At 36.9% G+C, this 25,036-nt stretch overlaps 1 protein-coding gene across 4 annotated transcripts in view; it reads left to right on the top strand.

The window, feature by feature from the left end:
* Nucleotides 1–25,036, top strand: part of DISP1 (dispatched RND transporter family member 1) — a 214,670-nt gene that overhangs the window by 126,184 nt on the left and 63,450 nt on the right. The window contains exon 1 of one of the 4 annotated variants that reach the window (XM_004605411.2): nucleotides 11,542–11,645. The exons of the other annotated variants lie outside the window; for them this stretch is intronic. The gene's annotated coding sequence lies outside the window, so the exon portion shown is untranslated. Of the gene's footprint in view, nucleotides 1–11,541; nucleotides 11,646–25,036 lie in introns of those variants that run through there. 4 annotated transcript variants of the gene reach the window in all.

Raw genomic sequence — 25,036 nt, 5'->3', positions numbered from 1 at the left:
ACAAGAAGACATGGGTATCAGGATCTTAACCTCTTTTTCAGTCTTCTCTCACCTGTCCCCCTTTTTTTCCCACTTGCCCCTTTGCAAAGAATAAACATTTCATTGTCATAAAAATAAAATTATAAGAAACCAGAGACATACTACATGGATTAAGGTGCATGCCTTGCATGAGCCCACCCCAGTTTGATCCCTGGCACTAATAGTCCCCTAGTATTCATGAGTCACAACCTTATGGACCTCTGAGTCCTGCTGTCGTAGCCCCGGGTAATCCAAACCCCTCAGGACCAATGCAGCACCACGTCCTCAGGCCCTTGCATTCACTGAGCAAGTGAACTGCTGGCTCCTGGAGAGAGGATTATAAATACCTCTCCTTCAGAGTTCTGGTAAGTGATCTTGAGTTTTAGTCTCTGAAAAGTATCAGGAATGTAAGGAAGGTAAGATTATGACAGCAAAGACTGACCCTCTTTCACCGACTCCAGCCTTTATAAAATTAGAGCTCAGTTGGGATTGCCTTGGACACCGCCTTTGAGTACCAGTTTTCATTGTGTTACTATCAACAGTAACCATTGTTGCAAATATAATCAGAGATTAGGAAGTGCAGCCATTTCCAAAAGTTGTGCTTCTTTGATCTCAGTAAAAGATACATTTTAGCTCTGTGTAACATTAGGGATTATTTTAGTGATTTATGACCATTCCACTTGTTTCTGTGTAGGGCTCTGAACTTGATCCTTGATGCCAGTTTTGATTTTTTGCAAAGCCTTCAGGGTGTGGACACATATTACTAAGGCATTCCACTTGGCAGAGGAAGGAATGAACACAGCATTGCCTAATATCCTGTAGGGATGGCACGGGGGAGTGCATTATGTTCCTCTGCCTTGACAGTGCTATGTTGATTGTGTACCATGTAAGGAAATGTGACTTGTATTTAGTAGAGCCTATACTAAAGATTCTTAGCCTTTGATGGAGATATCCAGAAAAGCAAAGATTGTTGAGTGACTCTGGAACAAAAACTGATTTTATTTCTCCACCTACTCTTTTTTTTTTAACTTCCATTCTTACAAAGAATAGAAAATCTTTTGTACGGAAATATCCTTACAGAGCTAAACAATGAATATTACTAATAGCATGTGATAAATATCTCTTTGCTATTTGTTTTTTAAGATAGGGTTTTCCTTAGAGATATCCTGTTGGAAACATAACTCAGAACCCTGACATCATACTTAATAAAGTGCTCTCCTGCTACCAACAATTACTCTTGTGCTTTATAATCAAAGTAACTGAATGCTCACTCATCTCCTTTGATATTTTTCACAAAAGGACAAAGGCAGTACTTGGACCTATGGTTGTTTATATAGATATAGTATAGATATATAGATATTGCAAATGTTCATTATATGATTAGGTTGTACATTTTTTTAAATGAAGAATGAGAGATGCTAATTTAACTTTAGATACATATACACACATTTGTCAATTATATGAATTTAGTCTATGTGAGTGTATGGAGCAGGTTAGCAAAGAACACTATGGATTTTTCTTTTGTAAAGATAGTTAGGAGGAAGCCTCAAGTGACTGCTCGAGTTTTGTAGCCCTCATTTCAGCATTCTGAATCTTTTGGGGATCCCGAAATCTAGTAGCACACACATTGTGAGTTGTATAATAGTCAGAACAGCTGCTTTGTCATCTCCACTTCCCAGCCAGAAGCTGCAACATTTACTAATCCATTCTGGTTTATAGCCTAAAAAGGCCCCCCACCCCCATTCAGAGATGGTGAGGACCAACAAGGAATGTAGCAAGGCTTTCAGCATTAGACCTTGCAGTAAATGTGCCCAAAGAGGCTTTGATTTTTAAGCAACCTGCTCACAGTGGTATTTGCTGAGCTTACCAACTTGTTCTCCCTATATCTCAGTTTAAGCGGGTCTCTAAATTTGTTAAAATATCCTTTACCTTGAACTGGAGTCATAACACAGAGGGTAGGGTGTTTGCCTTGTATGTGGCCATCCCAGGTTCAATTCCTCCATTCCTCTCAGAGACCCGGCAAGCTACCAAGAGTATCCCGCCCACATGGAAAGGCCTAGCAAGCTCCCCATGGCGTATTCATTCGATATACCAAAAACAGTAACAACAAGTCTCACAGTGGAGACATTACTGGTGCCCGCTCAAGCAAATGGATAAACAACGGGACGACAGTGCTATAGTGCTATCCTTTTACCTTCAGGGACATATTGCTGGCCTATAAAGTATTCCATTTATAAATGAATTTTTGCAGCCAAGCTGATGTGTTTTTCAACATTGCCATGTTGGAATATGTATTTTATATGTAGGGTTTTGTATTGCGGCTGACCAGAGTTCAATTCCTCCGCCCCTCTCGGAGAGCCTGGAAAGCTACCGAGAGTATCGAGCCCGCTTGGCAGAGCCTGGCAAGCTACCCGTGTGTATTGGATATGCCAAAAACAGTAACAATAAGTCTCTCAATGAGAGACGTTACTGGTGCCCGCTCGAACAAATCGATGAGCAATGGGATGACAGTGACAGGGTTTTGTATGTATAAAACATTTGTACATGCATTATATAATAGGGGAGAGAGAGAGAGAGAGAGAGAGAGAGAGAGAGAGAGAGAGAGAGAGAGAGAGAGAGAGAGAGAGTGAGTATTTGATTCTGGGATGTGAAGCAGATTCCCAAGGCATGTAGTCTCCTTCCAAGTCACATCCTCAGTGTTGGGATAGTTCAAAGGTCTTTCTTGGTTAACGTTTTTGTTTTGGGGCCACACCCAGAAGGGCTCTTGGCTTGCCCCTGGTTCTATGCTCAGGAAACACTTCTGACTGTATCTGGTGCCTGGGGTTGAATTAAGATCAGTCATAAAAAATCCTACCCAGTGCCCTATCTCTCCAGTCCGTATTTAGAAGGTTTTTAAGAGCCTAAGTATTCTAATCTGTGTCTCATATTCTTAAATTCTTTTATGAATATTCATATATCTTATGGTTTTACCTTCTTTTATGTTTATATAGTCATGTCACAGATTTTTTTAAATAGAGACAATGTTCAAAAGCCAGGCACTGCATGAGTTTTATAATTTTGAACTGCTTGAACTTTTGAATAATTAATGAGTGTATTTTCAACATATAAAGCAACTCCCACTACATTTGTGAAATACCTAACCTTAATAATGTCTTCTATCTTGGACTTTGGTAGTTTAATGTGCTTTCTTGCCAAAAATAATATTACCACATATTACAAAGAGTGTAAATAAATAGAACAGGATTAGACATTTTATTTACTTTCTTCCAGACAACGTTATTTTATACTAAAAAATGTGACGTGTTGCAAAGTTACTTAATTTAAGTTTTTAGCAGTGATGACAGGTGTTTGTATGCAAGTGACATACATTTTCCTATAAAGTTGGACTTTTGGAAAATTAGGTTGCGTATATTTTTATTTCATGACATAAGAAAAAGTGAGTGCAACTTGCTCCATAAATAAATATTTGAGACCTAATTTACAGAAACAGTTAAATTTATTAGTCATAATCCCTCCCTAACTATTCATTACGTGGTCATTTAAATTCATCTGTGATTTGGTCACAGTGCACCTGAAACTATTTAAATACTATTGTTATTAAAGTTAAGGCACAGTGATATTCATTCTAGTGATGTTCAGGATTATTGACTCTATAATATAAAATATCATCTTGAAATTCTACATTGCAGCACTATCGTCCCATTGTTCATCGATTTGCTCTAGGGGGCACCAGTAACATCTCCATTGTGAGACTTGTTACTGTTTTTGGCATATCGAATATGCCACGGGTAGCTTGCTAGGCTCTGTCGTGCGGGCAGGATACTCTAGGTAGCTTGCCGGGCTCTCCGAAAAGGATGGAGGAATCAAACCCGGGTCGGCCACATACAAGGCAAACACCCTACCTGCTGTGCTGTTGCTCCATCTACGCTCTAAGTAAAAATATTTCGAAATGCCAGAGCCCATTGGTTCCCATGTTCTGCTTTTGCATCATTGTTTATCCCCAAATTTTACTCTCAGATGACCAACAGTATAGTTATTTTGTTTATACTCAAATGGCTCAGCTTGTTTTTGATATAGTACTCTCAAATGTGAGCCTCCTTTTCTCCTCTACAACATGGCACATTCTTTATGCCTTTTGTGTGGGAGAAAGGCAGCTTTCTGCTCAATGCCACTTATACAAAGACAAAATGTTCACCGGAATTCCAACACAAAATCCATTCTAGTATAAACTAATCTGATTGAGTTAGTTTTTACATTTAGAAAGATTTTTAATAAGGATTTATGTTAGACTAAGCAGTTCTTTTTTTTAATATGGCATATCTTTTTACATGGAAAATTTTAGTCTCACTCATCTGTGTGTTTTTTGCTTTAAAAGATGCTCATACTCTAGCTTCTTTTGGCAGTTGCCATTAAGTCTTATAGATTAAGTAGCTATTTGCATTCTGCACAACCAGAAGGGGTTTGGAATCATCATTTACATGTAGATAGACCTAGTTTTTAATTAGAAATATAAGCAAAAATTTTAATGGATAAAAATTAAGAATTGTGGAACAGAAGAGATGGGTTAAGGGGTAAGCATGCGTGCTTTTGTGCAGAAGTTCCAGGTTTCATCTCTGGCACCGTGCAATCTCTTGATCCCCACCAAGAGTGAGTGACCCCAGAATTTCAAGCCCTGAGAAACCTCTAAGCATCAATAGGTGTGACCCAAAAAAAGCAAAAGTAAGGTTTCATAGATTCACTTGTTTGCTTAACAGTTTATCACAAAAATTGTATTTGCTACAGAAAGATTAGTTGGCAGTTAATCAGTTGACAAACAAATCTATTATTTGTTAAATTTATTGCCTTGGAGCGAGGGAAGGGGAATTATTTTCAATGTTTAAGAATATTTTTGCTAATACATATATATGAAACGTAAAGAAGGATGGAAAGCATTTTAGCTTAAGGAATCAGGGAATACTTCTTAGAAGATGTGTTACAGGGAAGAGCCGGATTGGGGCAGTTTGAAGTGTGAACAAAGATCCTTAAACATGAAAGAAATAGCATAAGCACTGAGGGGGTGTATGTAATCTTGCTGGGACTAAAGCAAGTTCTGTTTGGCTACACTGAGTAGGAAGAGATGGAGCCCAGAAAATGGAGGGCCTTGTATATCTCTTAAGCTATTTAAACTTTACTTGGTGTATGCCTAGAGAAACCAGAGTTTTCTCATCTGGAAAGAACTTGATCAGATCTGTTTCTTAGCACAGTGAGTGTAGAAGTGTCATGTTGTTTAGATCACATCAGTTCAAGTCCTGCAATAATTTGTTTTGTTTTTTGTTTGTTTGGGGACCACAGTCTGTGGTGCATAGGGGCAACTCCTGGTCCATGACTCCATGATCATAAGTGATACTTAGCAACTCTAGGGGACCTTATGTGGTGCCAGACATTTGAACCAGGATTGCAGTTGACATTGCCATGTGCAAGGCTTTATCTCCTTTATAACTTTACCTCCCGCACAACCTCTCCGGACCTGTTACAGTAACATAAAGAAAAGTTAAGTAATTTGAGTAAGAAAGTGGAAGAGGGAATGGAAAGGTGAGGATAAATAAATGTCACAGTGACTAGGAATTGAAAACATGTCAAAAAATGGTGGCATTCAGTAAGAGAGGGACAGGCATAGAAAGATTGTACTCATCTGTGGAATATAAAATAACAGAGTAGACTTACACCCAAGAATAGTAGTATATAATGCCAGGAGGTTGGCTCCATAGCTTGGAAGCAGGCCTCACATGTTGGTGGAAAGTCATCCCAGATAGAGAAGGGAACACCAAGTAAAATGTGGTTGGAGATCCTGCTCGGGGAGGGAGATGCGTGCTGAAAGTAGACTAGAGACTGAACACGATAGTCACTCAATACCCCTGTTGCAAACCACAACATCCAAAAGGAGAGAAAGAGAACAAATTTGAATGCCCTGCCACAGAGGCGGGGTCGGTTGGGGGGGATGGGATGGGGGGTGGGAGGGATACTGGGTTCATTGGTGGTAGAGAATGGACACTGGTGGAGGGATGGGCTCTCAAACATTGCATGAGGGAAAAACAAGCATGAAAAGGTGTGAATCTGTAACTGTACCCTCACTGTGACTCACTAAAAAAAAAAAAAGAAAAAAAATGGTGGCATAATGACTTCTTTCCTAACCCAAGGAACAGCACAAATCCAGTGTTCAATGAATAAATATATAATTGAGGATTTAAGACCTAAATGACTAACAGAGCATATAGAAATAGGAAAATCCAGAAAGATGAGACAGCCTTTCTTTTAGATTATTGAGTGTGAACTGCTGGTGAAAGTTGCAGAGGTAGAAATTAGGAAAGACATCAAGTGTCATGGTATAGGCAGAAAACCCAGTAGAAAGGATAGGAAACAGACCTTGTATATTGCCCAAGATTTTTAGAAAAAGAGAATCCGGAGTAGAGGATCTGCCAAATAAATGGATTAAAGGCTGAAAAATAGGGAAAGTAAAATAATAGAAACTGAGCACAGAGAAATGCACAATGCCACAGGAATGGAAAATGAAAATGGTAAAGAAAATGAAAGAGGCCACTGAACATTGTTTTTGAAGTGGCAGTTTGATTAGATTGTGGGTAAAACTGTAAGAAGTTAAGGAATAAGAAGAGGGGGTAATTAATTACTCTCTAGCAAGGCAAGGAAAGAAAAGCTAGACTAACACCCTAGCATGCTCAGACCAACAAGAGATTTATAGTTTTAGACTAAGGGAAAACTATAAGCATTTTCTGCAAGTTAGTAAGAAGGACCAAAAACAAAGAAAAGATAGAGTTGTGTATGGGAAGGGACAACAGTTGAAATACAACTAGTGCATCCAGTGTTACTCACTTCTTCATTTCATTTCATTTTAATTCATTTAAATGTGAATACCCACCTGTGGCTATTGGCTATGGGGTCTTTGGGTGAGGGGGGGATGGGGGGAAGTACAGATGCCAGGTCCTAGTAGTTAATTTAGGAGGGGTATACATCGCAGGAAATAGGGATGAGTTCAGAAGAATAGTATTGCAGAGATAATGTTTTAAGGAACTCATGATCAATTAGCGTCATCATTTTCCATGGAATACATAGCATTATTTGCTGCGAGGGTTAATGTTGGGAGCATGAGAAAGTTGTTCAGTAATACCAGTGGGTATTTTAAAGGAAGAATCTGATGAGATGAATTCTAGCAATGCTGAGAACTCACCCAAAATGAAAAATAAGCATTTGGGTTAGGTCTCTTATTTCCTGTCTGGAAACAGTTTTTCACTGAGAAGGGAAAGAAAGAGCAAGAGATTAGTATAGTGGAGACCAGTGACAGGCCCAATGGAACATTCGTGCAGAAAATAAATGCTGCATCAGAAGCTCTTTTAGACATCAGGAACATGCATGTAACAATAGAAAAGCAATGCATGTTCATGTAAGGGCTAATGATTACTAGGGTTAAAGGCTAAAGAGTAGATTCCTCAGATACCTGACTATAGCTAATCAGCAAATTTGTACTTGTTTTCACTTGTAAGAATTGTGGGTTTGTGAGTGCCCGAGAACAGATGACTGGTTAAAGAAACTTTGGTACATCTACACAGTGGAATACTATGCAGCTCTTAGAAAAGATGAAGTCATGAAATTTGCCTATAAGTGGATGGACATGGAGAGTATCATGCTAAATGAAATTAGATAGAAAGAGAGGGACAGACATAGAATGACTGCACTCATTTGTGAAATATGAAGAAACATAATATGAGACTAACACCCAAGGGCAGTAGAGATAAGGACCAAGAGGATCACTCCACGGTTTAGAAGCCTGCCTCACATGCTGGGAGAAAAGGCAGTTGGGATAGAGAAGGAACCACTAAGTAAATGATGGTTGGAGGGGTCGCTTGGGATAGGAGCTACATGCTGACAGTAGACTAGGGATCAAATATGATGGCCTCTTAGAATCTGCATTGCAAACCATAATGCCCAAAAGTAGAGAGAAAGAAGGAAAGGGATGGGGTAGGAGTGGCAGGAGAGATACTGGGAACATAAGTGGTGGAAAATGGGCACTGCTGAAGGGATGGGTGCGTAATCATTATAAGAACTGAAACTTAATCATGAAAGTTTGTAACTCTCAAAGTGATTCAATAAATAATAATAATAATAAAATTGTGGGTTTGGGCCACAGAATTTTCAATAGGAAATGGTGTTTTGAAAGATTAAGAAACATCAACTATCAGATGAGAGGAATATACTAGACTGATCTATTTCTAAGTTAATGGAAAGGAATTTTAGCATCTAATGATTATTTTGCGTGTGCTTTTATATGCTTACAGTATGGGCTTTGCTTCAGACACACTAATGCAGCTTTACATGTATAGGCTCTTCTTAACTGACTCTTGTATAATGAAACTAGGATTTCTTTTTTTCTGTCGCAGTGATATCCAAATTCATAGGACTGAACTGAGAGCTAGGAGGGATCTGTGAGGTCATCCCATCAAATGTCTGAATTTTTTGGACAAGAAAACTATGACCTCAGTATTAACTGACTAGATAGTTGATGGTTATGGAGATTATGGACCACAAAGCTGAGACTAGATTTCCCTACTTCGTATTCCATACTAAAATATTCAAGTGTTTTTCACAGTGTATACATCAGGAAATATTAAAAGTAAATGTGGAATAGTGTGTACAGTAACTCCTCTGACTCTTTTGAACCTTTACTTTCAGATGACTCAACTTTTGACTTTATCGTATAGAAAGAAAAGTGTTGCTAGAGTCGTATTCTATTACCTTATACCAGTTTACTCATTCATAACTGTCAGTGTCTAATGCAAGATTAATAGACAAGACTTCTAAAAGTTAATAAATACATCAAAATCTTGAATTAGACGTTGGACACAATTCAGATGTGAAAGTTTCGTTAATCCACAGGGTTTTATGTTCTTTCACACTCTTGTTTTTCACTTTTTAAAATGTACCAATTGCTGTTGCTCTTCTGCCAGCTCTCGTCTCTGTTTCTTCTGGACCCTTCATCTTTCTAATAATGATGTAGACTTATAAATATTGTGATCTAAGAAAAACAGGATTTGTTTTTAGAGTCATCAGAACCCTTAAGATCACTAGTATTTCTCACTCAGAAAATACTGAAATGACTGGAAACAATCCTGATTATCATTTATAAGATAATAATGCACTCCCTATGATAATGCCAGGTATTATCACGTAGCTAAAATGGTCTGTTTCAACATGTCCCTAGCATTGGAAAATAAAGTGATTAATCATGAAAATCACTAACATTGCTGAAGAGCATCAGTCTGCATTTGTAAGTTTATCATTTCAAAAGTTCTGATCTTTGATTTCTTGACACCTTTCACTGTCATTACAGAGGGTTTCTTGAAGTAATTCTTAGGATCAACAACTCAAGAACCTTTGGTTCTTACATACAAAATGTCAAAAGAACAAGAATAATGAGATGGGTTAGGTTTCTGCCAGCTCTTGGTCATCAAATTTTAATCAGTAAATACATAACATTGTCTTATCTGTATTTGTATATAGAGACATTTTAGTAAATATTGTTACTTCATTAACTTATGTAGCTAATAGCACTATAATCCCCGCCTGATCAAACCTTATCTAGTATTTCCTCCCTAAAGTACAACCCAGGCTTTCTATGAGTAAGACCAGTAGACAGCATTGTAGCATTCTCCCTGGGGGCCATTTTAAACCATGAAATCGCCAAACAAAAGCACAAGTACATGAAAAATACGTTGCAAGAATTAGATCACAAACGAACACTTGCTTATAGTGTGAGGGTTAATGCCAAAGCATCGCCTAGTTCATGACCTTCATCCTCACCTGGGAACATGCCTGTTGGAGGAGCCAAATTTCTCCCTCTTCTTGCATGTGTGCATCTCTCTAAGCATGCATGAAAACTGTATTTTGGGGGTATTGTGTGGGGATTACAAATTAAGTTTAGTGAGTAGGTGAATTTTCAAATATAGAATATACAAATAATCAGGATCAAGTATGCCATGAATTGTGGTTACTTTGTTATATAGAAATCCAGTTTAGTGGGATTTTTTTCTTTTTCAGTTTGTTGTTTTTAGGTCATACCCAGTGCTCAGGGATCAGTCCTGGCAGTGCTTGGGGGACAATATGTGGACTGGGGATCAAACCCTGGTCTACTGTATGCAAGGCAAGCAAGCACCTTTCCTGCTTTATTTTCACTCTAGCCCCTGTTTCAGCTTTTAAAGAGGCACCACACTATTTCCTGTAGTCATTGCACCATTTTACATTGCTGTCAACAATGAAGCATTCCTGCCTCCATATCTTTGCCAGTATTTGCTCTTTTCTTTGTTTTGTGATGCTGAGCATCTTTTCATGGTCCTATCAGCCATTTGTATGTACATCTTGTATGTACATCATTTGCAAACTATTTCAAAGCCATGTCTCTTTTTAAATTAGATTATCATTATTTTAATTGCTGGGTTGTGAGTTATTTTGATATGTTATGTATGCCAGCCTCTTAGATATATGACTTGTAGATATTTTTCTCCCATTTTGTGCCATTGTCTTTCCACTTTTTTTAGTAGTGTTCTTTGAGGTTTTTTCAGTTTTTGTGAAGTCAGGTTTATTGCCTCTTATCTTTGCTGGTTCTTTTGGTGTATCCTCTTTAATTTTTGAAAGTGTGATATTTATACAATTAGTACAACCTGTTAAAAGAGTTACTTATGCATTATTACAGAAGTCATAAAGAGTTAAATTTTCTGGTGTCAGTGAGTATAACTTATTTGCCACTGGCAGTAGTTTTCACATTTCAAACATTTGTTTGCAGTTACTTGAAGGTGTTTTATGTTGTGTTTGTGCAACTTTAAGTACTGACATCATCAGAGACACATATTTTTTAAAAGCAGTGTCAAATTTATTTGAGAAATTACTGGTTTTGTTTAAGAAATATGAAAAGAAACAAATAACTTCTTTTAATAATATTTTGCTTTTTAATATAAAGCCGCTTTAAAAATAACAAACCCTCCTAAGAGCAGGATATCAAGAATCATTTTTGAAAGAAGACAAAAATCCCAAACAGGCACCGGTGTTTATTTGTTTTAGTTTAATTGTAGTAGCCCTATGTGTTAGAAAACTGAATCTGTAACACTTAAGTTGGCCTAAGCAAGCAAATAATATCATGGCTAACATGGCTTTAATCTACTAAGTAACTCTAAATCCAAAAGATCAAAGGAAGTTATAACTAAAAACAGTCCGTGGTGCAATTTCCCTGTAGAAGCAGGAAAAGGCTAGAAATTACATGTCACCTTCATATCCTGGCTTGCTGACCTTGTGCTCAGATCAAGCCCCTCTGTATGCCAGCTGTTACCATTATTAAGACCTTGCCCCTAGGGGTTAAGTAGGAGAAAAACTCTCCTGTCCTATAGGAGAGCAAACACTGCAAGTCCCAGCCCCTTAACATGCCTAATTCCAAAGCAATCTGCATGTGCTTGTCATTCAGTCTGTCCCGCTGCTCTGTGGAACTGCGGCAGAGAGCGGTGAGCTCCCTGCTTGCTCTCTCGTGCTGTTGCCATTACAATCATTTGCAGACCAAACTGAACCAGGGAAGTTTCTTCTTGTAGCATAAGGTAACAAAGACATTTACTCATGATTCTGGATGCATGCATTTGTTACTTGGGAAAGGGTATATTTAAGAATTGATCTTCATTCTGTGCTTTTAGAATTGCATTTCAAACTCCAGCTCACTTTTTATTTTTTTCAACGTAAACTTTAAACGACATCTTAATGTGCTCAAAATCTTCTGAGGTTTATTTGAATTATAGTAAAGTAAGGTGAGCTGTTTCTTGAGTATATTAAAATGTGCTTTCTTGAGTTGGGAGGAAATCTCAGCTTTAAAATAGTTTTGTTTGTTTCATGCTTTTCGAGGTTCATGATTTCAATCACTAATTTGGAGAATTTTGAAAACATGTGCTTCTTTTATTGGTTGGTAGAAAAAAGTTAAATAATAGGAATTGTTAAGAAAATATCAGAATATTAACACTTTCCAAACTATAAAATTATTAGTTTGGTAAAGATATAACCTTAAGTAGATGAGCTGCTACAAGTTTAATTCTTATCACTGTTCATTTCAAATGTGCAGTTAGGGTATACTCTCAAGTTAAGATTGAGTTTATCAAATATTTCATGTCCAGAAAGCATTTAATTGTGACATTGTAATTGGATTTACTGCTTGAAGTAGAAGTCAGGATATATTTGTTATATTTACTTTTGCTTAAAATTAGATTGATAATTTGATTGGTAAAAAAATTCAGATTAATTTTACTTGTGAAATAGTTGCATATTTAGTAACAAAAGGGTAATTTGTTTAGAAAGATTTCCTAAAAATGAAGGAATTTCATGCAAAATCTTTGACCACACATGACTTTCTTCATTATTCAAGCTATAAAGAGCATACTTTAGAGTTTGTCTGATTTCTTGAACAGGTATTTGTGTTGCAAGGGGGAAAAAAAAGAAATATGTCCCTTTTGCCCACCAGAGGGCTATATTTAGACCATAGTATTTATAATTAAGAAAACTCCAGTCGCCTTTGATGAGTGGAAAGTCACTAAACTATGTAAATAAGCTCCAAACTAATGAGCATTTCCCTTGTAGACAGTAGGCTTCCTCCTTCCCATGGTTTTAATGTCTGCTGACACATTCCTAGTTTTAAAAATATTTAATTAGTCATTTTGCATTTTATTTCTTGTAGCTTGCATCACCTATCTTCTAATGCTTCTAGTGCCAAAATCTTAAAGATTAGAATATTTTATTAGATTATTTTTTTCTCTGTAACATGCTACTTTATTAAACCAAAACAAGACAAATTTTCCTGTATTCTTTACCTATCATTTACATCTTAGCCTTGAGTTATTGTAGGAATGAGCTATTTGTACTCTGAAAAAATTCTTATGGACCTGTAATAATTGACCTGCAAAACAGTTTAGAAAACATATGATAACCTTGACTAACTCTGGAAAATAAAACATGTTTTAAAATGGACCCATCTAACATTTTCATTTAATCCCAGTTGTTTTTGTAGTTGGTGTATCAACTCTTTTGGGTAACTCTAGGGAAATTTGCTTTTTAGTATGTGTGGTATACCAGTGCTACCTTTCATTCTAGCTGCTTTAATTACTGAGATTGTATCTGAGCACTGTGTACAACTCTTATAATTTATAACTTAGTGTGGGTGATGAACAGCCCTGACATGCTGACTGTATAATATTTACTATATTTTTTAATTGCAACTCCTGATCTCATCCTTTCACTGGAAATGAAAGTGGGAGTTTAGGACTAAAAACAAACTTTGCTTTCCCTAGATGTTGTTTGGGAAAAATATATATAATAAAACAACTAAAGTCAATTACAAAAAAAGAAAACTTGAGGGAAAAAGGTGACCCATTGTTCTTCCATCATAATTTCTTTTGTTTTTGTTTTATCATCTTAATCACTGTTAAACAGGTTCTCATATCTAGGTTACAAGAAAATCATCCACACTGCTTATTCTATGCTTGTTAAATAAGGACATGCACCTAATGAAAAAATACATAATTTAGTTACCTTTGTGAGCAAACCAAGTTACATATTAACAGTATGTGTCATTTCAGTTCACCTAGTAGATGCAAAAAAACAAAGAGTAAAATTCATGAACATTTATAGTGTTCACATTAGGAATTTAGAAAGGTTTGTGAAAATTCTAAATTCAGAGTAAATTTGCTGATACAATTCAAGTTGTTGTTGTTGTTTTTAATGTCAATGAATTTAATGTTTTTCTAAGCTTAAAATAAATCTCGGTTCTTTAGATGTCTTTAATTGTGTTTAACACAAATACCTTCAGGGATATTTCCCAGTTTTCTCAGTAGACTAAAAGATACTCTTGAGACATTATTTGTGAGACTCTGCAGGGAAGAGCCCATTTGGAGAGCTGCTCTTGGAAATTTGATTTGCGACTTCTCAAAATTCACAAAACAGCAGGGAGTGGAGCCTACTATCAGATAGTTAACATTTGTGGGAAAAGCTTAGATTCTAAGTATAGTCTCTTTTTTTTTTAATGTTACCATTTAAATCAAACAACTTTCAAGTCTTTTATGGTGATTGATCTCAGGTTGGGGATTTATGGGAGAGAGACATTTTTAAAAAATGTCTTCACATTCTTTGGCCTTGCAATATGTGGGAGTAGAGTTTTCTTAGTTTGATTTACCTCAATGTTGTTTTTTTTTTACCTTTGGTTTTGAGGTTTTGAGACGTGTGAAGTATTAAACTTTCGTGGTATCTGTGGGCATGCTTGTGATCTGTTGAACACCATTAGTTAAGCTCAGTAATCCGATCTGCTTCTGCTGGAGAAGAGCTCCAGTGATACAGATGGATTGCTTTGCTGTAAAATGGCTTGTTTGGGGAGTTTCTGTTGGGGCGAAACAGTTTTTCAGATGAAATCTTTTGACAGAAAGATAGGACATCTCGAGGGTGCTGGTTGTTACCAAAGCATCTTGTAATTCTTGTTTGGTAGGGGTATTGGGTTAGATACCACGCCTGCTGTCTGGAGGCACGATGATTCCAGAATTGGAAAATTTAAGATGCTAAAGTTACAATTGGACGCCTTTCTTTTCCTTTTTGGTGGTGGGGGGGAGGGTGGGGCAGAGACTGGGGTGGGAGTGCTGGGCACAGGGGAGGAAGACAGGGTAGGAATGTCTGGTTCAAAACTTTGGGAACCACGTTCTTTTAACAGGGTGCATTGAGACATTTTAGAGACTAACCCAGGGGTTGAGCGGGTTGAGCATACACCTTTTTTTAAAAGAAGGGTTAAATTGGCTATTACTCAATACTCAGACTGGCTATATTTCTCCTAAATTTTATTTAAGCAGTCCATTAGTAACTGTGGAGGAACCTCAATAGTATAGCAGGTAGGATGCTTGCCATGCACACTGCTGACATGGGTTCAATCCCCAGCTCTACAAATGGTCCTTGAGTCCCACCAGGATAATCCCAGAGCCCAGAAGATAGGAGTAAGCCCTGAGAACCACTAGATGTGCCCCCCATCAGCCCAAAAAATAAATAAAGGTAAAGAGAATCTAATGTTACATGGAGTACTTGATTAAAATATTAAGACATTGGTGTGTACCACTGGCAGCTCACATTTGGATGTGGGTTAATTAACATGAATTTCAGTGCTGGCATCATTGTGTTACATCTATAGCAGCACTCTATTTGAATCATGCATTGTTTTCTGAATGTTGAGTATCTGAATATTCTGAATATTGAGTATCTTATCTGCTCATTCTTATTAAAGGATCAGCATCAATAATATAAAGAAAAAAATCAGTGGTTCTCAGTTGTAACTGCACGTCAGAATTATCTAGGAGTCTTTTTTTTTAATGTAGTGATTTTAGTGGGCATATTAGGATAGGTTGAGACTGATGTAATAGATGTGTAGCTTTTGAATATTTGCGGTATTTATTTTTTACAATTCTTTCCAAGACTTGTAGCAAAGTCTAGATCAGTATTTCACAAAGTGGGTGCTGGAACAATGCATGTGGGGTAGTAGCCTTGTGTGCAGTTGAAGGGCACTTTCTGTTGTTTCCCTTTTAAAAGGTAAATTTCCAGGAGGGCACCAAATTAATTTTTTTTCTGCAAAAGAGTCAGTAGGCCAAATAAGTTTGACAGTCTTAGACTAGATCAGGGCTTCTTAAACTTGCTCCACACTTGACTCCTTTTTGCTGGAGAAATTCTTAGGTGACCTCCAAGTATAGCGATATATAAAATAGGCATAAAAGTCAGTGACTGTTAATAAATCTTTTTAAAATGTGTTAATTTTTTTAAATTTAAGATTTTTCATGACCTTATATTCAGATACATAGTCACTATAGTATAACAAGCTAGGGTATAAATTAATATCCACACTGGTTCTTTCTTTCTCTTTTCTTTTCTTTTCTTTTCTTTTCCCTTTCCTTTCCTTTCCTTTCTTTTTCTTTCCTTTCCTGTCCTTTCCTTTCCCTTTTCTTTTCTTTTCTTTTCTTTCTTGTAGTTCCAGCGATCAGACCCAGAACCTCACACTTGCAAGATAAGTCCATTACCACTGACTACATCTTAGGCCCTTCTAGTTGGTTTTGGAGTTAAATACATTTTATGAAGAATTCTAAAAATGTCCTGAGGCTATTGACATTTCTGATTATAGAAAGTTCTCTAGTTTTATTTTAGTTACCTAATGAGCATAAGTCTTCAGAGTTAGAGTTCAGAGAAAATAAGTACAGTGTAGTGAATTTAAGTCCAAAATTTGAACCCCAAAATATGTTTCTCTCTGATGCTTATGAATATAACATTATAACTTACAATATGAGTGTGGGAATAAATATATGTTCTGTGTAATGTTAATTTCTTTGTATAAACTTGCAAGAGAGTTCTCAAAAGTTTCCTAAATAACTGCAGTATACATTGAAATACGAATTCAGTATGATAAATCTATATACTAAAATGGTAAAATGGGGGTGTCATTGACTACCATTTACATTCCAACCATAAAAAGATAAATTCTGTTCACAGCCATATTTCTCTTCCCACGTAGATCTGATATGTGCATTGGACATAAAACAAATGAGCAAATGAGATTAGTGTTTCCACAGCCCCGAAATTCCTATCATTCACCCCTACAGGTATAAATTTCTCCCTTGACAACCGAACTCATAGCTAGTAAGACTATGTTTTCCAAACTCAGGCTTCTTAGATTTTCAGTCTCTATAACACATGCATTGGTATTTCTTCCTAAGATTATTTAATCATTATTTTTTTTTCTGCAAATATGGGTGGGTGGGATACTTTATCTCACCATTTTAAGTAATTTTTATTGTAATTTATATAACATGGTTACAATGGTGTCAGGTAGTGTTTGTGGTATCAATTATGAATTATGGTATTAATATTATGGTATTAATACTCAAAGTTACTGTACTCCACTACCACCAAAGTGCCCAAAATACCCCCTATCACCACTGTGTCACCTCTATTTTGCCTATTTATTCCCTCCATCCCCTTCCCACTGCTTGGCAATCTGAGTTCTAATATCCAAAGCCAATGATTTGCCATTGTTCGAGCCCTTGTTTTATCTCTCTGTGGCACAAGTGAATGAAATCATCCAGTATTTGTATCTGACCATCTTTCTTTTACTTCTGTGTCACTAGCCTATTTATAAATACCAAGAAGAGTTATAAAAGTGAAGATTATAACACTTACAATTTACCTTTATTGATGACTTTGTCAGTATATTCCATAATTAGCATTTTAAAATTATATGAAAATGTTAAATACAATTTATTTTCAAAGGTTTTTAATCATTTAAGTTTAAACTACCTTCTTGATTACATAAAATTAATAGGCAAATGATAAGTTTTCATGTAAAAGAATAGTAATTCTTCTCCATCTTTAAAATTTCTACAAGTCATCTGTTTGCTTTTTGTTTGTTTGTTGTTTGGGCTATACCCACCAATGTTCAGAGTTGCTTCTGGCTCTGCAGTAAGGAATCTATCCTGATGGTGCTCGAAGACCGCATGGGATTCCAGGGATCAAACTCAGGTCATCTGTGCGCAAGGCAAATGTCCTACCTACTATAATCACTCCAGTCCCGTTTGCTTTTTCATGCTATGGTGGAAACCATACTGACTCTCCGTCGGCTGTCAGGAAAGGTGTGTTTAGTGATATACACAGAAATCAAATATATAACACAGTTTATTTGAGAGAACAGCACCTCGTTTATTGCAATTTATGCTTAAGTGAAAGAGTAGCAGTAATATATACCTGATTTTTGTATAGTTCTTTGCAACATAGAAACTGCTCATAGATGATCAAGTGAAGACCTTGGGTAAGTGTCCCTAATAAAATAATGTTTCATGTCAAAAGTTTCATGAACTCAAAGAAAAAAACTTAAAACTTCATTTGTCTCACACAGGGAGATTATATTTCTTTAAAACCATTCTTTATAGTTTGGTGAAAAGTGCTGGATACTTTGATAAAAGATACAGATCTAGTGGCCAGGATCATGTCTGTGTTATTTTGAAGTAAGTCCACGTACTGTGTGACAGCAAAGAATACTCCACTGCCTTGCTTTCCCGACTTGCCTAACAAGGTACATGGATAGATAATACCTTAATGCAGTGAAAAATGTCTCTTGACATTCTTCAATGCTGTATTCGATCTTCTGAAACTATATTGAGAAAGAATTTATTTATAGGCTATTTTTGATGTGAAATTGCAGATTGAATTTTCTTTTCATGTTCCAATAAAAGCTAATTAAATTTGATATTTCCCTTGTATCATCTTTTGTCAGTTAAAAAAAAAAGAATAGATTTCAGTCTTGGGGATTGGAGCCTAATCATCTGGTTTGGATTAGTTATGTCTTAATATTTTTGACTCTTAAATTTCTCTGTAATGAGTTCTGTATAATATTGTCACACAGGTATTGTGAGAAAACTAACAAAATGAGATAATAAATTTTCATAGTTCTTAAGGTGAAAAATGTTCCTAGAGACAAGCCTGACTCATATCCTTCTGCTATCCTATTCTACTACCCTTCCTACAAAAGATGCCCCCCAAAAAAATGTTGCTTTTTTTTTCATTTCTTTGGTACTGTTTATTATTTGGCCATAACACTAGGTTCAGTTTGATTCCAGTAGTTAGAAATGAGACCATTGTTTTCAAGTGAGTATTAAGCAATTTTAGAGAAACGTTATCATACTGAACTTTTTCATCATCTTAAGTGGTATAGACTTCTGTACGTTTGGGAGGAGAACAAAATATTTTACCCATTTAACTGAGAAAGGGTCTCCAATTCATACTTCAAATTTGTAACCCCCCCAAAATAAATAATCTTGCTGGTTGTTTCTATAAGCACAGTAGTTTAGGGATTTTGAGGTAAGTCATAATTAAACTTGGTTATCAGTTAGAATTTCTATGGTTAACATTTGTTAGCTTTTCTCTGTTCTCTGGATATAGATATAAACAATCATTTATATCTATCACTGTTATAATTTCCATATTGATTGATCTGTTCTTCTTAAATTGTGTGTTATTGTCCCATATTCCATTAGGGTTGTTTGTAGCTTCGTGGTTTTGCCTTCCTACACAAAATGTATTCCAGAAACCAGTATTGTGGGCATGTTTTTGCAACTTTTATTTATTGAACCATTCCAGATGTATAGTATATAAAAATTGCATTTTAACAACACCCCCATGTGATCAGGCTTTGGGGGTTTTAGTTTAGTTTTGGGGTTTTTTGAGAAGCATTAGGTCAATGGTTTGTACGATGCCTAGAGGAGGCACTAGGTCATTGTTAGCTTTGTGTGATGAAACTGTTCTAGGGAGTAGCTCACTTCTGAATAAGGTGCTTGACGACAACATTAGCTCTTGTGATCCAGTCTTGGCATTTATTGTTAACTTTGGTGTTAAGGAAATCGGATGAAGCTCAGGGCTCTGGTAGAAGATAGGATCTGAGCTCATGGAATGCAGTTCAGCAGAAAACCCTCAAAACTTTGGCATCAGACTTTCTAGCCTTACCATTTGAGACGTTCTGAAGCTCCAGTTTTCTTTCTACAAGTACAGAGTTAATGCCTGCCACACCTTTTTTTCTGAGGGTTATTAGGAGGATCAGTTCAAGTGAGATCATGTGTGTGAAAGTACTTTGGAACTACCAAAGGAAAGGACTGTTGTAACTGCTGATAGAGGTGCTGTTCCTTCAGGCTATGTGAGAGCCCCTTGTTGGTTAAGGATAGGGATGGCTTGGCTGAGTACTAACTGTGGTAATTGGAACAAGTCTGTTTTCTCCTCAACAATGCATTTAAATTTTAACTTGACAGTTTTCTGGCTACCAGAGCTATTCTGACTTCAATTCCAAGCAGGTTTCCATAATACGCTTTAGATGTGTTTGTACTCTGGGAGCCACCTAAATAGTTATATTGCATGCTTTGGGTTAGTTGTGTCATTAACACATTTTGTTAATATGTTGATGAATAAAGTTTCCATAAGTTAAACAGATTCTACTCTGTGTGTTAGTATTTTTTATTCAATGAGATGCTACGATTTAGACTTTGAAACATGTTAACTAATTCAGTTTACTGATTTCTAACCTAGAGTAAGATGTAAATGTGTGAGCCTTCCAATAGCACGAACTCAGATAACTTTCTCTCTCTCTCCCTCTCTCTCTCTCTCACATACACACACACACACACACACACACTCTGTCTCTGTCTCTGTCTGTCTGTCTCTGTCTCTGTCTTTGTCTCTCTCTGTGTCTCTCCCCACTTAGAAATGCTTGAAATAGCTCTATTTCTAGAGTCTGCTCAGTGTTACACATTTTCACATAGTGCTTAGATTCATAAAATGCATTGGTCCAACAAATAATCATTCCTGTTTCCAAAAATTAGTAAACTATGAGGTAAGATACAAGATACATTGGAACCATTGCTTTCCTATCAGTACATCTGTTTCTAACTGAGTCGTTTTTATGATGCACACTAATGAATGTATGGACAGAATTTAAATTCCCTGTTGATGATAATTTAGTTTCTAGTTTTCACCAGTACAGTAGTTCAGTTAACATATTTATGCTTTACACATTGTTCAGGTTCAAATTGTCTCTATTGTTTGTCCAAAGTGCAAATTCTCAGTAAAATTGTGGGCCACAGGCTGAGGGATTTAAATTTTAATAAGTAGTGCCATTTCTTGTTGTCCCTTAAGAAGTTTGCACCACTTTGCATTTCAAACAAATTTAACTCAGGAAAAGAGCATAAGTCACTTGACCCAGGATTTCAGTTTTAGTAACTAGCTGAACCAGCTTTCAAAATTGACTGACCCAGGCCAGATGTTTCTGCAACCTTTTTAAAAAATAATTTTGGCTTTCAGTATTCTCATCATGCAAACAATAATAATTTCTTCATTATGAGTGCATGGTCCTTTGTGGTTTCCAAGAAAGTTTTTGCATTTATCTGGTGCTCCTTTGTGATTAATTTTGTAATCATCTTTTTTATTTTAATTTTTTGGTTTGGGGGGCCACACCCAGCTGTGCTCAGAGCTCACTCCTAGCTCTGCACTCAGAGCTCATGTGGGGTGCCTAGAATTGAACCCATTTCAGCTATGTGATAGCACAGCCTACTGTACTGTCTCCCCAGCCCCTGAACATAGATTGTTATCCTGACTTCTGCATGTGAAGAACTGAGGCACAAAGAAAAAGGTACTTAAATTCTTAGAATGTATTCAGCATCTTTGCCAACCTGCCAAAGACTAAAGATGACACTACGAAATAGGCTATGAGGTTAGTGTTTTGAATGTATTGATATTGACATATGCACGAGCCACAGGAAATGCACCAAAATAGCTGACCATGGGGCCCATCACACCTCAAGTCAGTGCCTCAAGAATAGCTTTCCTTTGACAGCTTCTGTGTATTGTGGCCTTGGGGAAAATAAGTGATTCAATGTCCCTGTTTGTTAAAACTATTCATTAGATTTGGTCTAAAATTTACTTTAAATTTTCACCATCAGCACTGTTATCCCTGCGTTTATCATCAAATAGCATAGATCCTTTTATTCGGTGAATTTTCCTCTAATTTATCTTCTATCCTGTTCTCTTTATCCCAGGCTAAGACTAAACATTTTTCCCTCATTTTTCCCCATTCTAATTTCTGTATCTACTGAACTCAACTCATAGACATTTCTTGGAACAATTTTTTATTATCTCCCTCCTGTTTGCTATTCCTTTTTACTCATAAATCACAAGGTGTCTATAAAATTCAGATGATTGTTTCTATTTTATGATTAAAGAAATCAATTCAAAGAAAATTCATGTGACTTGCTTCAAATGTAAGCCAAAGTCAGAGTTCAAATTATTCTTTACTATCCATTAGTTCCTGCTTCATTACCAGAAGTCTCCAAGTTACGAAACAGGTTGTGTTCCAAAAATTCATTTGTAAGTCAGTTATTTGGCAGTTGAAAATGCATTTTACCACAGTGGGGGGAAAATGTTATAAATGGTGATTAAGTCCTTTGGCTGGCCTACAAAAATCTGTTTAACTCTTATGTAACACTGAAATGCTGCATTTGCAATAAAAATAAAGGAGGGTGATCATTTGTAATTCTATTTGGAAAGAAAAAGAAAAGCTATTTTCTGGAGGAAAAGAAGATTCAATTAAAAGATAGGGATGCCAATGAAATTAGATTTCAGGACACTCGAAAGGCATTAAACGTTGATGACAGTCTCTCTGAAGCCCAGTCTTACTTTGGTACCTTAAGGTTTTGTTGTTAGCCCACCTGGACCACTATGATTTGAATTGCTTATTAAATACCTACCCCAAAGCAGAGGGGATATCAGGCAATCTGGGAATACAAATAAGTCAGCAAGGCAACAAAATTAAAAAAAAAAAAACATTTCCTTCTTCCCTCCTCTTGGTGGTAGGGTAGGAAAGAGGTGTTTATGTTTATGAGGCAGAGGTAGCCTCCATGCAGACTGGACAGAAGGTTTAGGAACAGGGTTTAGGGGACATTGAGTATGTGCCTCCTGTAATTCCTGACTGTAGGTGTTCATTTTGCCTCTCGTTGCTTTAGTTCTTTCAAGAAAGCCTTAACTAATGTGTGCAGATGGGCAAAAGACTTACTCTGGCACCTTTAATAAAAGACATTTCAGAACAGCTATACTGTAGTTTTAGACTTTGATGAAAATATCATAGATACGTACAACTCCTGGGAAGTTTAAGCAAGCAAATCTTCTTGCTAAGATGCACATTAAGAAAATGATGAAGGAGCCAGAGAGAGTGCAGGGATGAAGGTGTTTGTCTTGTATGAGACTGACCCAGTTAGATCCCAGCACTGCATGGTTCCCTGAGCACAACTGGGAATGACACCAGAGCACAAAGCCCTCAGTAGCCCCTGAGCATTGTTAAGTATGACCCACAAGCAAGGAGGAAGGGAGGGAGAGAAGGAAGGAGAGAAAAGGAAAGAGATAAGGAGAGAGAGAGAGAGAGAGAGAGAGAGAGAGAGAGAGAGCCCAACAGACTGAATACAAGTTTGCATGCAGAGGCCAGGATTCAATCAAAGCACTGCATGGTCCCCAGAGTGCTACCAATTTTGGTCTAAAAGTCAAAAGGAAAAGTAAAGATGGAGGGTTGGGATGTGACTCAAGTGGTAGAGCACATGCCTTCCATATGCCAGGCCCTAGGTAGGACCCCTGATAGCATATGCTTCTCCCACCTTCACCACCTGCCCAGCACCACAATAGGTGTGGCTCCTGTGACAGTGTGAAGGTGGCAGAGTGGGGGGGTTGGGGAGGGACCAAAATAGTAGAAAGTGATGGAAGGAAGATTAGAATTTGTGCTTTTTATCTCTTGGATTAGATTAGGGCTCTTGTCAATATGAATGCCCCCATCAACTTGGGCAATACATGTATATATTTCTTGATCGTTGCTTCGTGTTGAATATATTGAATCTTTACACTCCAGGAGTGAATTAGTGAAGGAAAGAGCAGCTGAATCTATCACAATTAAACTACCCTCTCAGTGGTCTCTATAAAAGGAAATTTAGGACAGACCAATTTAAAAAGTGATTCAGTCTGAAGAGAGAAGGGACATCCACCTGATTGTATTTGTGCTACTATGGTTATGCTTCCGTTGAGATAGTTTGTAGAGAAATGTTTTACTGTCCACATTAATTTCTCTTCTTAGAATGTTAATATTTTTATAGCTAAATTGTATATGTGCTTCAGGGCTTTACATGAAATGTAAATTAGTAATACTAAATTTGCAACCTAGTGCAACGAATATCTTCTTGGTAACCATATCCAGGTTAAACTTAAGGCATTCTATCAGGCTTTGCTTGGAAATGTTTCTGTTAGTTCCTTTATATAGTGGGTGAAATTTTTGTTGGACTCTTCCTCAGAAGGGACTCAGACTTTCTTCTGGCTACCTGTGTATGTGCCAGAGGTGTGGGAAGTTGGGGTTGGGAGACCGGAGAAAGATTTCTCCAGAAGCTGTATGACTTACTTTGAAGAATACAATGCCAGAAGAGTTCATGAACCAATTCTCAGTGTTGTTTTTAGCTTGTTGATTTTCATATATAGGTTAAACAGACCAATAGCATTTAATGACTACTTTGCTTATTGCAAATTCCCAGCTATGGTGTGTGTTTTGCTCAGAGAGTGGTGAGTGGGCAAGAGGAGAAAAACAATGCTTTTGTTTGTGGAGTAAACACACTTGCTACTGGTCATTTGAGCATGTAAGGGTTTTCTTTTACTTCGAAGACCTTGGACCCTTTGATGAAAGAGAAAGAGTCTGGCATACCAATCTGTTTTAAAGCACATTCCATCCATAGTGTTAACTTTCCTCCTGTGGAAGCATTGCTGCCTGACACTTAACATCCAGAACAATAATTTCATGGCAACTTCTGCTGCATATCTGCCATTATGATTTCACTGTTCTGTTCTTGGGGAGGAAGCTTTCATGTTTCATACTTTGATTGCCACAGTTCTTAATTTTCCATTTTTTTATGCTTTGCTCATTATTATTTTAAGACTTAGTGACATAGAGGAAGTATCATGTACTCCTGAGGCTTTTTAAAGGAATTTTATCTGAAGTTTATTCAAATACTTTTAACCTCTACCACATGCTTCCTACATACAGAGTGATTCTTCATTTTGCCCATCAGCCCTGCAGTCACAGCACTTCAGGCATGATAGTGTTGAAAAGTGGGAGGATGATATGGTATTGGTATTGGTATCTGCTCTCTCTTCTTCCCCTCCCTAAATCCCATCCTAAAACGTTCATTTTTTTTTCATTGATACTTGTGTATCTGGAAAAGGGAGTTGGGGGAGAAAAAGGCAGTGGGAGTAGAGGTGAGGCAGAGGAGACATAGCCAGGAAGGTCTTCAGATGCACAAAGTAGCTGGAAGTAAAGAAGAAAAATACTGGTGTTGCATAGAGCTTTTGAAAATGTCTTTCCTGGAGCTGGAGAGAT

This window comes from Sorex araneus, chromosome 9, assembly GCF_027595985.1.
Source record: "Sorex araneus isolate mSorAra2 chromosome 9, mSorAra2.pri, whole genome shotgun sequence".
NCBI lineage: Eukaryota > Metazoa > Chordata > Mammalia > Eulipotyphla > Soricidae > Sorex > Sorex araneus.
Note: the sequence above shows the minus strand (reverse complement) of the source record. Positions and strands in the feature narration are given on the sequence as shown.